At 51.6% G+C, this 17,440-nt stretch overlaps 1 long non-coding RNA gene across 3 annotated transcripts in view; it reads right to left on the bottom strand.

The window, feature by feature from the left end:
• Positions 1-7,457, bottom strand: part of LOC135966130 (uncharacterized) — a 112,823-nt gene extending 105,366 nt beyond the window's left edge. For all 3 annotated transcript variants that reach the window (XR_012419822.1, XR_010579235.1, XR_010579234.2), the window contains exon 1: positions 7,002-7,457. This is a non-coding gene — a long non-coding RNA (uncharacterized lncRNA). The remainder of the gene's footprint in view (positions 1-7,001) is intronic.
• Between the last annotated feature and the right edge of the window lie 9,983 nt (positions 7,458-17,440).

The raw sequence follows: 17,440 nt of genomic DNA, 5'->3' as shown, positions 1-17,440 counted from the left end.
ATGTTGAAACCCCGTCTCTACTAATACAAAAATGAACCAGCCATGGTGGCAGGCACTTATAATCCCAGCTACTCAGGAGGCTGAGGCAGGAGAATGGCGTGAACCAAGAGGTGAGGCTGCAGTGAGCCAAGATCGTGCCACTGCATTCCAGCCTGGGCAACACAGCAAGACTGTCTCAAAAAAATAAAAATAAACCAATACTCCCAGTTAGTTCTTCACCAATGTCAGATACCTCAGTTTAAAGAAAAATATGAAAGCATGTTTTCATATTTCAGTGTTGAATTTAACCATATCTTTTAAGAAGATATGAAGATAGAACTTCCTCAAGGATTGGGGGAGAGAAAAGCAGTTAAGAAAATCTTAAAACCTCAGGAGAAAAACAAGTATGGGTTAAGACCTCAAGGCAAAACTTTTTCTTTGCACTTTGATTTCAAAAGAACAGAGATGCCCAAATTATGAACTCTCCCATCTGCATTTTATATTCGTCTGTGTCCTTTGAAAGGCTGGAGATGGGATCCCAGGTTCCAAAGTGCCTGGCCGTGGCTCACATCAGGCGGCATCTTTCACAGCCGTTTACTCCCCTGACTCTGCCTAGAGAGCTCTGTGGCCCAATTTACAAAAAAAAAAAAAAAAAAAAAAAAAAAAAAAGTCCTAATTTACTCACGTTCATCACTTTCAGCAGTCTCAAGAAATAAGACAAATATTGAGACTCCACAGAAGCATGTACTCTCTTCCAAAAAGTCAAGTGTCAGGTTCCCATGAGCCAGGCAGCTTGCTTACAGAAAGCACTGGCTGACTTGCTGGTTGAATGTTAAATGCATTTAAAATGTTAAGTGATCAAACGCCCCTCCTAGTGGGTGTGCGCGTTGAGCTGGCTGCAGTAGTGAGGCAGACCACGTTCTTTCCTTTGGTTTTGCTTCAAGCAGAGCACCCCACACCCAGGAAGAGGCCGAAGGATGGCATCGAGGTCTAGGACAGATTTAAGGAGAGCTGCAGGCTGACTGCCTCATCTGCAAATAGTCTCTCATTTCAGAGAAAATCACTGAACAGAGTTCATAACACGTGAATTTTTAAAATTCATATTTCTAATTTCATCCCATTAGAACTTTTGAACCTCCACCTCCCACCTAGAGAACGTCAGCTCAAGCCGATCACAGCGCAGTGCGATTTTCCATAAATAATGTGCACGCCTGCATCCGAGCTGAGATGTGAATGTCTGGAATGTGCCTGCCAGGCCCAGGAGGAACTGCAGCAAGTGTGGGGACACAAGCCGCTAAGGAATCTGATTTGGAGGGAACTGGAGGCAACTAAAACTAGGTCCACTGGTTTTTCTTGGTAAGGTTTGACCAGGCAAACTGTTATCACTGTTGCTAATTTATGGTAATTGGCATGGGGACTTAACAGTAAGTAATTAGAGCAATTACAGAATTTGCTACTCAATTACAATGGCACAGATTCCTGAGAATGGAAGAACTGTTGCCCAGGAATAGAGTTCAAGAGGTCCTCCCCATGCTCCGAGGAACATGGCATTTCCACGCACCCCTGCTTTGGTTCCTGGCCACCACCATCCTGATCTCGGCCATCTGATGGCATCAGTCCCCAAAGCTGGAAACACCTGACACCTCTTGTCACCCTCCCATCTGCCCTGCCTTCCTCCAGTCCGGGATATTCCGGGATGCCCACATACAGGACCAGGAAACCAGGGTTATCCCAAACCAGTGCCTGCATTCAAAGTCCTCCACGGCAGCACAATCACCAATGGCCAATACTCCCAGAACCTTCCACCTCAAAACGGGAGCACATCTGGATTCATGCTGACAATGCTGCATTCTCTTTGCCATGTACACATGGAGGCATGTCAGGTTCCACCTAAAGGTATCAGGTTCCACGCTGGTCAGGAGCCCAAACCTAGTCACTCTGCATGATCTCAATTCACCATCCACAGAGAAGCCTGCAGTTTTCCTCTGGTGCACGGTGTGGATGGTGGATGGTGGATGCATTTCCCCTGAAGACTCGGAAACAGAAGCCTGGCCAAGGAGGCCAGTCACCCCAGCCCCTGCAAGGCCCGAACGTGACCCTCTGCTGTCTGCACACAGTACCCAAGTCTAGCAGTGCTGGCTCTGTGGTGGGATCCATCTTGGGCCTGCAGAGGACCCGGGGCACAGGAACCGTGCAGCCTGGCTGCAGCCGGAGGCCTAAGGGATCCCCACGAGTCTCTCCAGCCTAGGTGCCCTCACCACAGGCAGAGCCATGCAAGAGAGTTGCCTGCTGAACTGGAAACGCCCCAATCTCCTTAGCCAACACAGAAAGACAACAGCCACCTACAGCTGCTGAGCCCCGAAACGTGGCCACTGGGCCTGAAGGGTTGAATCTGGAATTTAATCTGTGAAGTTCTTTTCAAATGTGTTTAGCTATGTAATCAAATCTTTATTCTAATTCAATTTAAAGGAGCCTCTGGCTATGGGCTCCCTTCTCGGGCTTCACAGCTCCAGGGATTAAGAATGGGAGAGAGAGAGGCCCAGAGCCTCTCTGCATTCTCCACGTTAATTCAACAAGTCATCATAAGGAAAGGCACTCCAGCAGGAGAGGTGTACACGGGAAGAACTGGGTTGGCCCTGACAAGCATGACCCCCATGGCATCACAGCTGCCTCAGGCAACAGGCAAAAGACAATGATGCCCACCTGGACAGGCCACCGGATGTGATGATGCACCCCCAAGCCCTAGTCCCACAGCAGCCAGAGACCACCCGCTGCTCATCCCGGGTGAAACAGGCAGAGCTACCCGAGCTATCAAAAGCAGGAAGAATTAAGGAAGCGATTCCCACGACTCACGTGACACTCCTTGGAGACAGACACAGGCTTCGCTGTGAAAGTGCAGAGGACGGTGGAGTCCCTAGGCAGGCTGCTTCTTCCAACGATCAGGAAGAAACCAGATCCATTTCCTTGTAGGAGAATCATTTGTACCGTGATTAGACAGAAGACAGAAGGTGGCTGATGTTATCAAATCATCAAGCACCTCACGGCTGCTTCTCCAAGGCCTGGAAACTTGCAGCCACCCGCGTAGGGGCCGCAGTGTTTACAATGGAGATACGGGTGACCGAGGTCTGGCTTCCTCAGGGAAGCTACATTTGAACTTTCACCACTGAGGAATCGGTCATTTACAGTCACTCACCCTCAATGCAGAAGAGGGCTCAAGACACTGCACCAGACTTCAACACTCAGGGTTGGGGTTAGGGTCAGGGTCAAATTCACACGTTTTACAAGATGTATTTACTTGGGATGCCAGAAGAGATGCAGCTTCACACCCCCGACCTCCATGGTTTGCTTAGCCCCTTCACCAGTGGATCTCACCAACAGATGACACATCCACGCCTCATCCATGGCAGCACAGAAAACCACTTGGAAGACAGCCACTCCCACCAAGCTTCCTGACTTTGGTGTTTAAAATCTGCATCATTTAAAATCTGCATCTCATACGTGAGATTACACTCCTCTGAACAACGACATTGCCACTCTCATTTCACCCAAAAGGGCCTTAGGAAGTGACACGCGGTCCAGACGCCAGAGGTCGCCGGCCGCCTTACTCTAGCCTAATTCCTTTGTGCCTGTATGGAGGCTTCACAGATACAGCCCATTAATGACTGTATGAGAAGCTCAGGGCATAGACGAACTCAGTGCTGAATTTTTTCCATTTATCACCCTTTGTTTTGTCCAGAAGACAGCTGAGAAAGGCGGGGGCAGATCATCTCCTCGAGTGTAATGACTCTAGCCACTTCTCTTCACCCCAGGTCACCACTCAGTCAACACCCTTTTGAGAAACCAAAGCAGTTCTGTTCCCTTCACTCCGAGTTCCAAGCACTAAATTCCTCCGTTTTATCAATTAGATTATCAAGCAGCCGTTTGTAATCTGGACTGCAATCTGATCCGAAATTTAAAGCTAATTTAAGTTGCGGTAATAGCTCATATTCACATTATAGATAAGGCATGAATGAAAACTTTAATCTGTTCATAGGACCAACTTTGTAAACAAACCAATTATTCAAGCAATGATTGTCTTCAGTTAGATGCAAATTACTTTGCTCATAAAAGATTTTCCAGTAGGAATTTTTAAATCCATGGTCTGTCTTTTCTGAGCCTGTCTCTGCACCTTCCCCTGAGTGCACAGCAGGACTTCTCAGGGCATCCCATCAGCAGACCCACTGAAGAGAATAAGCCCGCAGCCCGCAGCCCCCAGCCCAGGAATCAAGTCCGAGCCCCAGCAGCCCCTCGTCCAGCCGGGGCTTCCTCACCAGCACAGCACCCAGAGGTCTTCCAGGTTTAATGCCACGTGTGCGTGGAAAGTAGAGTGCTGGAAGGAACACAATAGACATTCAACAATGCAAATTCCCCCCTGGAACAGCCCAGCAATCCTCTGTACCTTCCCCCAAAGTACCCATGCTAGGCAGGCCTAGAGTCCAATGGGGGTGCCTAGGAATCGGCATTTAACACTATTCTGATGAATAAAAGTTTGAGAGGTCGGTCAGCGAGAGGCTGTCGTGGCCTCCACTCATTTGCAGGCTCTGAAGAGACACAGATTCAGGTAACAGGCCAGACAGGACAGGACAAGGATGAGGAGGTGGAGGGCAAATTCCATGGACCACCATCCGCCCCGCCATCCCCACTGAGACTCCGTGATTTAAAGAGAGGCAAAGCCAGGGAGAAAAGATGCCCGCACCACACGAGCGACTGAGATTTCACCTAAAGCACGCAGCATGTGGCTGAGGGCCAAGGTTGGGCAAGCCAGGAGCACAGAACGGGGTTCACTGGCCCAGAGGTGTCTCCCACACCCACACCCCGTGCAGACCTCCCAAGCACTGCCTGTGTCTCCTGCCTGGTTTAGTTCCTCCCCGCCTTCTACTGTGTTGGTTTCTCAGCCGCCACCCACCACCACACAACCCTCTCTACAAGCTTGGTGGACTGAAAAGAGCGGGGGCGGGTAAGATCTGGGCTCTGGGGCCAACGTCCTGCCCGAGACATTAGTTCCAACCCGCCTAGCTGTGATGTGAGCCCCCGAGATTTCTCAAATGTGAGATGGGAAGGTAACTGAACCCACTCACCAGGACGGCTGTGCAGACTGAGATTACATATAGCCACACCTCGGCATCCACCACACGTGGGACCCCAGTCGTGTTGCCCCTGATGGGAATCCCTCTAGCTATGCCCCTTCTGCTACCAGAGCCAACTCCCAGCAGTAGCTGTGGAGGGTGCATCCTCTATTCCCACTCCACTCCCCTCCCATCGCTCCACGCCGTGACCTGCCACGCAGCGGCCACCAGCAAATCCGGCCCCACTGGATAACCGACCACCAGCCCCCCCCTCACTTTGGGGCGTCTTCCACTTGCAGTTCCGAAGCAGGCCGAGAAACCGCCCTCAAGGGCAGTCACCTGTTCCTTATTGCATGTAATGACCTGCCACGCAGGACCACCAGCAAACCCAGCTCCACCATCCAGGCTCCTGTGGATTAACCGAACCCCCACCCCCCACCTTGGAGCGTCTTCCACTTGCGGTTCTGAAGGGGGCCAAGAAACCGCTCTCAAGGGCACTCACCTGTTTCTTATTGCATGTAATGACCTGCCAAGCAGGGCCACCAGCAAACCCAGCTTCACCATCCAGGTTCTGGTGGGTAACTGCCCCCGTCCCCCGCTTCCTCCTGGGGTGTCTGGGAGGCTCAGAAACTGCCCTCCAAGGGCACTCACCTGTTCCTTATTGCACTAATACCTCATTTACAGAAATCCACTTTGACTTTCCAGCACTGCAGTTGTGACAATTTAGCAATCCTGCTTGCAAGCTACAAGAGCTTGAGGTCACGTCCACCTCACCAGTATCCCAGAGACCCAGCACTATCCCACTGTGTTTAAAATTCCAAAATACTCAGGCAAAATGCTACTGGCATTTGCTTTGCATATAAAATGCTAACAACCTTCAAGTGAAACAAATATCTTCAACAGTTTGATATAATGACATGTGAGTTACACATCTGCCAAGTTGTAAAGCCTCATGCATTTATAACATTTTATGTACGGTCAAATGGTTCATTAATATAAATTATGAGAATCTCTAAGAAACAGGTTTTTTCTGGCATTAGATGACCAAAGGAAAACTGGGTTCTGGCTGGCTTGCGGGCCTGTAGAGGCAGACATATCTGCTGACACAACCAAGCTCCTTCCCACTGATGTGGCCTCATCCCAGGCCCCTCACCCGGATGCCTGCAGGCCCCTGGAGGAGCAAGCTCACCTGTCCACATTTCTCAAATGCACAGCTGTTGCTCACACTGCAGATAGAGTTCAAGGCACGAGCAGGCCACCACGCTAAAAATACCACGCAGCGTCCACGCCAGGTGACGGTGGTTTTCACTCCATCCCAAAGCCCCAGGTATGAGTTTACAGCCATGATTACCACATGGATTTTTAGACCCTCAAGACATACTTTGTTTCCTTTTATGCAACAAAGTTAAAAGACTATCACTCAGATATAGGCTCTGAAACTGTGGAATAATTATTTGGGAACAGAACCTCTGCCAGATCAGGATTAGCACTTGGGACAACACCCCGTGACCTCGCTCCACACAAACCCATCCAGACCAGAAGCCTCCCGCACTGTAATTTCTGTGGATTTCTGTAAACGAGGTATTACTGCAATAAGGAATAGATGAGTGCCCTTGGAGGGCAGTTTCTGAGCCTCCCAACCACACGGCCATTTTCAGGCTGAAGCCGCACCACCTCCAGAAACACTGTCCCTCGCCGAGGTGTGCCTGGCTTCTCCCTTTTTCCAAAACTTAACAAAACCTGAAAAGGACAGGTCTGTGTAGAAAAACACAAACTACTTGCGATTCCTCTTCCCAGTTCAGGCTGTAGGAAGCTCGTCTCGGCCCTCACCGTGTTCTGACTGTGGCTTGGTTCCCATAAGAAATAAAGTCAGAATTCTAGTCCCTGTCTCCTGGGCAGTGTGGCAGGCATACATACCTTCAGTTATATGAGGAAAGGCGTGGCGAGCCCCCTTCCTTCAGTAAAACTGCACAGTTCCCAGAACCCTGATGCCATCTCCCTCACACCACTGTGAACACCTGGACAGAGCACATTTCAATGCGTGCACATTTGTGGGCTAGTTTTCTATTTCTCCACTAAATCACCCCAAATTTAGCGCCCTAAACTCTGACTTATTTTCTCACATTTCTGGAAGCTGGAGTCCAAAACAGGTCCCACCATCTAACGTCGAAGTGGCGGCAGGGCTGGCTCTGGGGAAGCGACCGTCTCCTTGCCTCCCGCAGCCTCTAGAGGCTTCTGCATCCCCTGGTCCATATGGCACCCACTGTCTTCAGTACCCACAGCGGCTCTGACGGCCCCTCAACTGGAAGACGCAGAAACGTCAGGAGCCCGGGAATCTAGTGCTAAGGCCAAGCCTCCCCACCCTCCCAGCTCCTCACACACTCCCGTGTGAGCTAATATAGATTCCACTTTAACTAGTGTCACCTGTGTAAGGGGTAAGTGCCCAGCTGTGAACTGGTTAACCTCGCCCACACAAACCCCGAGAATAAACTCACAGGCCATGGACCACTCCACAAGCAATAAGTGACCACCTGCTCAGTGACCTCCATGCCCCAGCAGAGCCCTCCGGTACCTCCTTGTGAGCTCAGACTGGCGGCAGGGTTCTGCAGCGCCAGAGGGCCCTGGATAAAAAAGACAGCTCCCATATCGGGAGGCACCGCCCGCGGTTGGGTTCCCAGTACTTTAATAGCCCAGGTGGACAAGCCGGGGCGCATGCAACCCCATCACCAGAATAACGGCTGCACGTGGCGAGTGCACGGGTGGCCACCACTCAGCCCAGCTGGCCGCGCTAAGCACATCACCACCGTGACGCCCAATCAGATTGAACTGCTGGAACAGTCCCAGCATCGGCCCCCAAGAACATTCTGGATCACAATTCAGAGTAGTGATTGCGATCAGGGCCACATGTGGCTGAATGTTTTTACAGGAGGACACCACAGCTGGACTGACGCCACAGCTGGATCTGGCTGGACTGAGAGCATTTCCCACTGTACATTCTTACAACACCATTTTATTTGCGCTTTATTAAACTTCTATGGCTTTTTTCTGCTTATCTACTTTATGGGAGTGTTTCTTGTTCTTATGACTGCGGTGATACTTCAAGCTACAACTATCAATGTGTAAATTGGTTTGGAAGTCGCCTTATCATTAAACATTTCACAAGCAAGCAGTCAGAGGCACCTAACCCGGAGGCCTCTTTTCTTCTCTGAGCCAAACCTACCTTGGACTCAAAGAAAATGGCACTTGGAGGGGGGCTGGATCTCCAGCGCCCATTCCTAGGGAGCCTCCTGGGGAGCAGATATGGAGGGAGAAGCCCTGGGTTATGGCACTGTCGTACTAAAGAAAAGTCTATTTGGGTAATGTAAGCACCAGACTTAAGAGATTAAGCAAACCATGAAAAGAAACTACTAACCACAGCTTCTCCAAAACAGAACTAAACTCCCTTTAGTTTGAATTGGAAAAGCAGAAGTGATGATCAGGATACAAAAAAAAAAAAAAAAAAAAAAAAAAAAAAAAGAAATGACACAGTATCTGAACACAGGAGAATAATCAAGGGCCACTGTCTCTTCCTGTGTCAGTGGGAGCCTCGCATCTAAGCTGGATTTAGAAGGTTGCTACTTTGGACTGAAAGGTATCCCCAACTCTAGTTTGTAAGCAAGTGGAGCAGAATGCTTCAATTATTTCAAGGTTTAGCGGTAAAGCTCTGCAACTCTCACAACCATTTTAATTGGTGTGAATTTTAAAGTGACTCAATCTGTTGGCTGCAGTATCTAACGGCTTAACCACGGGGTCACGTTGGAAAATTTTTCCAATTGCTTTTGTTTTTCCTACTGAAGATGCATTTGAACGTTCTTGTAGTTTGCAGTTGGCTGGTTCTGATGTTTGGTCCTGAGGAAGCCCAAGTATCCGTAGAGGAAGAATCTGAAACCTCAAGCCACTCGAGTGCTGTCTGGGCAGATGGAGACCCCAACCCGAGGGCCACTGACGGGCTCAGCATGGGCGCAGGGCCGCCCGATGCAACAGGCCACGTATTTGCCGGTTACAAAACATCATAAGCACACACCCCCAGGTGTGCACACACGCTCTGTACACATCTGTCCCTATCAACACCAGCACACACCCCCAGGTGTGCACACACGCTCTGTACACGCTCACGTCTGTCCATGCCAACGACAGCATACACCCCGAGGTGTGCACACACGCTCTGTACACATCTGTCCCTGCCAATGCCAGCACACATCCCCAAGGTGTGCACACACATTCCATACGCGCTCACATCTGTCCCTGCCAACGCCGGCATACACCGCCAAGGTGTGCACACACGCTCTGTACACACTCACATCCCTCCCTGCCAACATGAGCACACATTCCCAGGGGTGCACAGAGGCTCTGCACATACTCATGTCTGTCCCTGCAGCCTGAGTCAAACAGTCACAGAGAGGCAGAGGAGGAGGAAGAAGGATGCGATGGGCACTAAGGTCCTGGGCCAGTTCCCCTCCCTACCTCGGGAGAGACCCCTCATGTGATCCTGCCATCACTCACCCTTCCGCCTCCATCCTCCATCCTTCCACAGGGATCAGGAGGATGCCCACTGCACAGAGCTGTGATGAGCATGAACAGAAGATGGCAGGAGCTCACGCCAAGGTGCTGAGCACGGGGCCTACGGAGTGCTTCTTTCTGCTGTGGCTGACATCATCAAACAGAGACTGACACAGCTTCTGCAGAGAATGCCACTTGCTAAGAAACTGAAACGTGTGACCTAGGAGCCTGTGAAGGTCTAAGAACAAACCAACAAACCAAACGGTTTTGTTTGTTTTTCAAACACCATAGCCTGTTTTTTCTTTTTTTTCATGCTCTACCTTGGGTATCATTTAGTTTAATTTCAAAGTAAGTCCAATAATTACACAAAATCACAGGACTGAGCATGGAGCATTGTTTCACTTCATGTCCTCCAGCCTTTAGGACACATTAAGGAAAGACGTGATTCCAGGATTCCCATTAGAAAGGCTGCCCTGAGGCACCTGCTGGGGCAGCCAAATTGCAGCTGTTGATGCTGCCCCCAAGCTGCTTGGATGAAGCAGAAGATTCCGGAGATCTCCTCTCTTCTGCCCCTTGTCCAGGAGAGAAGGTGGGGGGAGAAAGGTGAGAGAAGATAGGAAGAAGGAGAGGGGAAGGAGGGAGAGAGGAGGGGAGAGGGAGGGAGAGAGGAGGGGGGAGGGAGGGATAGGGAGAGGGAGTGAGGAGGGGCATGTTCCATCCACCAAGGCAGCTACACTGCAGAGAGAATGGAGGGTGTGTTGCCTCTCAGGACAGCAAGTTCAAGCTGTTTATAATTGTTAGCATAAACAGTGACCAGCTGAGGACAGGGCTGTCATTGGAGTTGACGTTTTATTTTCATAGTTGATATTGGGGACCTGGACCTAAAGCAGCGTGCCTTGCCCTTTTGCCAGATGGGCCTATGCTTCTCTATACTTGAGTCTATTTGACTAAATACCCGATATTGACTAGGAATTATGACGTGTAGGATACCCCTTACCACAGTAACGTCAAACTCATATTCTAAATGCAATTTATTCAGGGACTGGCTTCTAACTCTGGGTGGGAATGTTAAGCTCAGTCCAGTTCAATTCAGTAAGCATTTATCAAGAAACTCCTAGACCAAGAGCTCTGTTAGACACTGGGTATGGGGTGATGGGGATACGAAGATGTGGAATTAGAACTCGAGAAGCTCAAATGCTTCCATTTAATTCCCTAATGCAATTACTAAGCTTCAACCTGATGGCTGTAATGTCTAAATTCACTTTTTCTTTATTCCAGTTCTACGTAACAAAGCATAAATAATCACAGAGGAATGATTCTGTGTTGGACTATTCAGTGGACAGAGAAGAGCATTCTGACCAGTGTGAGACACTGTCTTCCTTCCCAGGGAGCCCGTGAGGTGGCTGCACAGAGCACAGGCGTGAAGATTCAGGAACACGAGCATCAGGTGATGGGAGGGGCACGGAGGCAGCACCAGAAAGATGCCTGCCGAGAGGCCACTGCAGCCAGGCCGGCCGGGAAGGTCACGGGAGTGGGCGCAGGCATCTCCCTCCAGCCGCACTTGGTTTTCATGAGGACGCGTGCACGGAAGGGGATGACACCGAAATGCTGTGGCGCTGAGGGGAGGAAGGGAGGGACACAGGGCCGACGGCTGGCCCCCACCCCTTCCGTCCCTGCCCCTATGAACGCTGCCAAAATCAGCCCCAACGGGGAGAAATGAGGTGGGTGAAAAAGGTGGACAGACTTGGCTTCCATGGAATTCACAGATTCCAGTCATTAAAAATCCCTTTGAGTTTTCACCTGGAAAACTTTGCCAATGTACTTAGGGACAAGAGGCGGAAGATGAAGCCAACACAATTGTGCTCAAACTGCCACCCTTCTCCTTCTCTCTTCATCCACCACCCTCCCTGGGCCCCTGAGTGTGAGAACCAGGAGCTGCACAGCCCAAGGGTGCAGCCCCTGACCAGAGGAGGGAGCCGCACGGCGGGGCCCCCAGCACGTGGATGGCAGGATCTGTGCTATGTCAGTCCCAGGACCCCAAGCGGAGAAGGCCTGGGGCTCCCAGCTGAAGTTTTGCTGTCTACTCTCTCACCAAAGTCGAGAAGGACTGAGTGGGACCAACGCTGCCCCTGGCGGCTCCTCAGTGGCTGCCGATGTGGTCCTCACGCTGCAGGTGAGACCCTCTAGGGAAGCCCAGACAGTGGCGAGAATGACAGCCACGAGTGCTCCAGTTGCCCCAAAACTCCAGCATAGCCTGAGGAAGGCAGCGCCCGCTCAGATCCCCGTGCAGGCTTGTGTGGCACACTGGTGAGGCACACAGCACCAGAACATGGCACTTTAAGTGGCTTTGTGGGGTGTAGGAACACAAAGTGTGGTCTGGAGTGGCTCAGAAGTCACTCCCACCAGCCTGTGGGACCCGGACGGCCCCTTTGGACGTGGCTGGAGTCTCTCCAGGGCGGGCTCCAAAGTCCCAAGGATGAGGTGAGCGTCGGTCTTGCTCTGAGGAAGGCCCCTGACAAGTATCCTGAACATGCAGGTACACAGCTGGCTGACTCATCTGAAGGGACCTGCTGAGCTACGAGCTAGGGACAGCTAGAGAAAACTGCGTGAACCTTTGTGACTACTCACAGGTAGGTAGTACTGCCTGAGACACAAAGGTAAAGAATTAACCTGAAACTGCATATTATAAAACTTATTTTTAAATGATGGCGCTTAATTGAAAAGACTCCCAAAGAATACTGCATTAGAAAGTGACAGAGTGAAACCGTGAGGCTGACCACAGGAGTCCCTGGAAATTTCACCAAATGTTGTGTCAAAACTGGGAAACAGAAGAACTGCACCTGATGAAACATTCCATTAATCACTCGAGTCCTCCCCACATACGAAGCTATGTAAAAAGTGTTCCCAGAAGGTAAAGTGAGCAGGAGGGCTGTGAACACACAAAGAGAGAGCCACTTCGTCCACGGACCACAACAAAAGAAACGCTAATGAGTGCCGACGACACGCTGGAGTCCAGGGCTCTGGGCGCAGCTGGGACGGGCACACTCAGGGTCCCACTGTCCAGATGGGAAACCAGGGTGGAAACACCAGGGAGCCTGTCCCAGGGTGCAGAGCTAGTGAACAGTGGTTCATACTGCGACAATCCCAGCTGCCAGGCTCTGGGGCTCCTCGGGACAGAATCCTGTTGACTTCACTCTGGGGTGCGAGAGGCGGCAGCATCCCCCAAAGGCACCTGGAGAAGTGGTGTTACCCTCCATCCCCTGTCCCCGGCGTTACCCTCCATGCCCCTGTCCCCGGCGTTACCCTCCATGCCCCTGTCCCCGGCCTTACCCTCCGTCCCCCTGTCCCTGGTGTTACCCTACTTCCTCTGTCCCCAGTGTTGCTCACCATCCTCCTCACCTCCAGGCCCCTCTCCCTGTCCTCCCTCGTTTTCCTGTTCAGCCAGAGCACATCACATGTCTCTTCCCTTTTCAAGAGGCTCAGCTGCACCCAGAGGCATTCCAGCCTATTCGGGATGGGGCACACACCCTGGGATGGGGCACAGCACAGGGCCGGAAGGGCCTGAGACCCTCTCACTGTCACCCAGGAAGGATGGAACAGCCCACGGTCATGCTCATTGTCAGGCAGGATGAAAACTTCTGTGTCCGAAATGTTCTTTTCACTGGAACTGTTCGGACCATTCGTGAACGAATCAGTTAAATACCAGCAAGTGCCACTCCCACTTATTCTCTGGCTAGTTTTCCACCCACCAGCAACCACACTCCTAGGAATTATCCCTAACGCAGAATCAGCGCCTTGTGCCTTTAGGAAAACCTCTTTCTCTCCAGCTTTGTCCTCCTTCCACAAAAGGTGCCTCTGACTGCCTCACTCGCTATACCAGGATTTCACTCGGCTATGGAGGAAAATCTGCGTGGGGCTCAGAGGTGGGTGGTCCCTGCATGGGCAGCAGGTCGGTGACATCCTCCGAGGAGCCTGGCCCAGGCCTGCCTCACACGCCAGGACTCTGCCTTCTGGCCCTCGGGCCCCCGAAGCTGCTTTCCCTCCAGGTGTCATGCCCCGGGCAAGAAGGCCGGACAAGGGCCCAGGGCTGCTGTGGGTCAGGAAAGCCTCCTGACACCTCCCACTCCAGGACCCCCCATCAGCATCCCAGCATCTGGACCTGTGTCACCAGCCGCTCCGCCGTACAAGAGAATTGGATTTTCAGCTGGGTGTGCTGCTTCCCTAAACAAAGTAGGGTGTTGTTACTCAGGAAAAAGGAAAAAATTGGCATCTTCTTGGCAACCCCGCGACATCCAGCCACCGGTTCTCACCATCCCAGAGATGTCCATCCAGGGCAGATAGTGTCTTCAACCAAGCGCCACTGACCCAGAAGTGCAGTAATTAGTACACTTTCACCGGAATCACCCACTCCTTCACCTTTACACCCAAGAAAAACATGTTTGCCAGGCAATTTAGATGTCCTGGAGGTGTAAGGAAACCCCAAGCCTGCTTTAAGCCTCAGACTTTTGAGACCGTTGAGGGCTGTGCGCACAAGAGCAAGGCTGCACCCGAAAGCTCTGCTTCTGCCGGACGTCATGGACAGACCACACGGCTCAGCCACATGGACCCTTCCAGGACTTCACGAGAGGGACCTCCGTGGTACATGCAATGATGTGCACTTCGTTCAGCCTCGAACAGACCACGCCCTCGTTACAGGGTCGGTGGTCCACCTCCTGCCATCAGCCCCCCACCTCACCGAGGGTCTGTGTCTGCATCTGAAAGAACTTTGCTGTTTTACCTGGGTACCAAAATGCAGCATCGCGATGTTTAAAGGTCTTTAAATATCAACACTCCGGGTGCAGTCCTTGTCACTTTAATGCGGTCACTCGATGCAGGCCTCACTCACAACTCTGAGGTAGCTCATACCTTCCCTACCTAACCAAGGAAGAAACGAAGGCATGGAAGGTGCAGCTCCTAAGGAGCAGATTAGGATTCAAACCAGTGAACTTCGTCACATGCTGACCTACCTCTCAGGCTGAGATAACGTTGAAAATTAACCAGGTAGAACAGCGTTCCATAAATCAGCTGAAAATGGTCCTTGTGGATGGGCCTGTGGTTACTCCCTGAAGAACAAGACCATTAGCCCAAAAATCCACCTGTGTCACACTCAAATGTTTACATATACAACTATTTTTAAAATAACCCAATCAAGCATGTTCACAGCCATTTAGAGCCATATAGATTGTCTGCTTCGCTGACAATCAACCCAAGACCTCTGTCGGCAAAGGCCACGGTGCCAGGTCCAGAGAAGGCGGGACAGAGACACAAGCAGACACAAGCAGGAACCTTTCCATCCCTGGGAGCCTCGCTCTGATCGGTCCGTGAGGACACGGTGCAGACCGTGGGGCACAGGCAGACGGCAGGCCAGGAGAAGGGGCTGCATTGCCGGGAGGCAGTGCTTTGAGCTCTAATGGATGGAACACTGCTAACCAGTGAAGCTGGAGAGAGGGCACACGTCTGAGAGCATGTAGAGGCAGCAAAGCACAGCCAGCCTCGGGGAACCAGAAGCCACAGGGACATCAGGTTGGGTGCTGCTGTCTGCCGGCCACTGGCTGGGGGACTGTACTGGGCCTGGAGGGACATCCCTGACACTCCCCACCAGATGCCAGGGGCACCCCCAGCCCCAGGTGAGAACCACGGATCCCATGGTGAATGAGGCCAGCCTGTGGGAAGTGGGGCTGGGACAGCTCTGTACAGCTTAATAGGAAAGTTGGGTTCTATTTTGTGGGGTTTTGGTCACGCCGATGGCTAGTCATGGCTGTCCGTCAGGAAGTGATTTGAGGATAGACTAGAGAAGGGGCTGCCAAGACCAGCGGAGCATTCGCTGTCTGGGTCCAAGGAAAAGGAAATAAAGGCTGGCGATGTGACAGTGGCGGGGGGGCGGGGGAGCACAGAGCAAAGGAACTGGTGGAGACACAGGGCTGGCCCCGCACAGGGCTTTGAGCAGCTACCCGGGGGTCGTCCTATTAATTCTCCTCATGGCCCCAAGAGGCGGCTGTGAGGATCCATCTCCTGAGGACAGAACTGCTCCAGAGCCACACAGCGAGGATCCACAGAACCAAGATCCGGGCCAGCTCCAAAGCGGGTGAACTTGACCCCTCAGCCATGGTCCTAAGACAGGGATCGGAGCCCCCTGGACACACAGACACAGGAACTGCAGGAAGGGGAAACGGATGCCCCGGACCAGTGGCGGGACCCAGGGTTTCAGCCCTCCAGGGCCACTGGGACGAGCCACTGCACAGGTGGACACATGATGCTTTAACTCGCGCTGGGGGAAGGAGCCCTCACTCTCAGGGTGGAGACCGCAGCTCGATCGGGCCGGCCTCCCTGCTGGGCACAGCCTGAGCCACACAGGATGCTGAGGTGCCCCAACGTTGGGGTGCTCAGAGCCACTCAGCTGAGATCGTGGTGCTTTCTGTAACCACCCTCGTTTCTTCACGGTATAGATCTGGACTCCATCCTTTGCAATGTGTGAGGTTCTAGGAAGAGGCTGGCCAGCCGGGGAAGTGTCCTGGGCTCTGTCCCAGTGATGACGAACTTGGCTCCCCACAAGGGCGGCCTGTTCACCACAGTGACCCCCGGGGACCACACCCGCACCCACCTTGCTGAAGATAATTCACTTCTCATCCGTGAAAGAATAAAGCTAGACTAACTCAATTTCACACTCACTTCCAACTTTAACAACTTGTGTTAGGAAATCAAAGACAAGGACTCTGACCACGTCACAAACCCAGGAAGCAAAATCCGAGACTAACGGAATGATGCCACCTTCGCAGTTCCGAGCTTTACTAGTTGTTTTTCTTTTCTGGTCTGTTTTTCTCTTTTGGTTTAAATAATTAAAGACCCTCGTTGACAAGAAAAAAAATTCTCTATGAAACTAAAAAAAGTGGTTCTAATTAAACATTTAAACATTCTTCCATATGCTTTATAAACAGTTGAAATTACAGCTCTACTTAGTGTTAAGTACTTTAACCAAATGAAAGGTTAATTATACAGACTGGCAATTATAAAAAATAAGGCTACATATTCGTGGCATCATGAATAATTAATAAGAACCGTTTGATTTCATTCAGACCAGGGATTCTGTGCTAATAGGCTCTTAGCTGTCTTGAAATAATGGTGAAATTTTAAAATTACTTTTGTACTTAAACACGTCCCCAAAGTGAAGCACAGCGGTTAACATCCATCATGGTGCGCAGCAGAGCGACCCGCCCTACTATGGCCGACACCCTGATTCCCGAGGGCTGCATCCCGGGGCTGTACTGGTGCAGAGAACGTTCAGGAAACAGACCAGGTGGCAGGAGGGGGTCTTGTCCTCAAGGAACCTCATGAGTCTTGCTAGGGGGACAAACAGCGAGAGAATGAAACCGGCAGCCACGGAATCCGGACAGCGATGCCCAGGCCCCGCCATGCATAACCCCTGGCTGGCACCTCCCTGAGACCCGTCTGGCACAGGCAGCGGCAGGGTCTGGCCCTTGGAGCGCAGGGATGGCAGAGCAGGGCCATCAAAGCGGGTGGCATGCCGACAGCGGCTTCTCCGCAAGAGCTCCTGGCTCTCAGGGAGCTGAGGGCTCCTCAATGGGAAATTCTGGCTGAGCTCCAGGGGAAAGCGGGTGGGAGGCCCGTCTCCTCTGCCCCCATCTCCTCTGCCCCAACCCTGGAAGAGGGTCAGATATCAATGCTAACTCTTGTGCTGACTCAATTAAATCAAACAATTCAGAAAACAAACTTGCTTTAAGTGTTAATTTCCTAAAAAGAACTAACATGAATTCAAATAA

Source organism: Macaca fascicularis, chromosome 11 (assembly GCF_037993035.2).
Source record: "Macaca fascicularis isolate 582-1 chromosome 11, T2T-MFA8v1.1".
In the NCBI taxonomy this organism is placed as follows: domain Eukaryota; kingdom Metazoa; phylum Chordata; class Mammalia; order Primates; family Cercopithecidae; genus Macaca; species Macaca fascicularis.
Note: the sequence above shows the minus strand (reverse complement) of the source record. Positions and strands in the feature narration are given on the sequence as shown.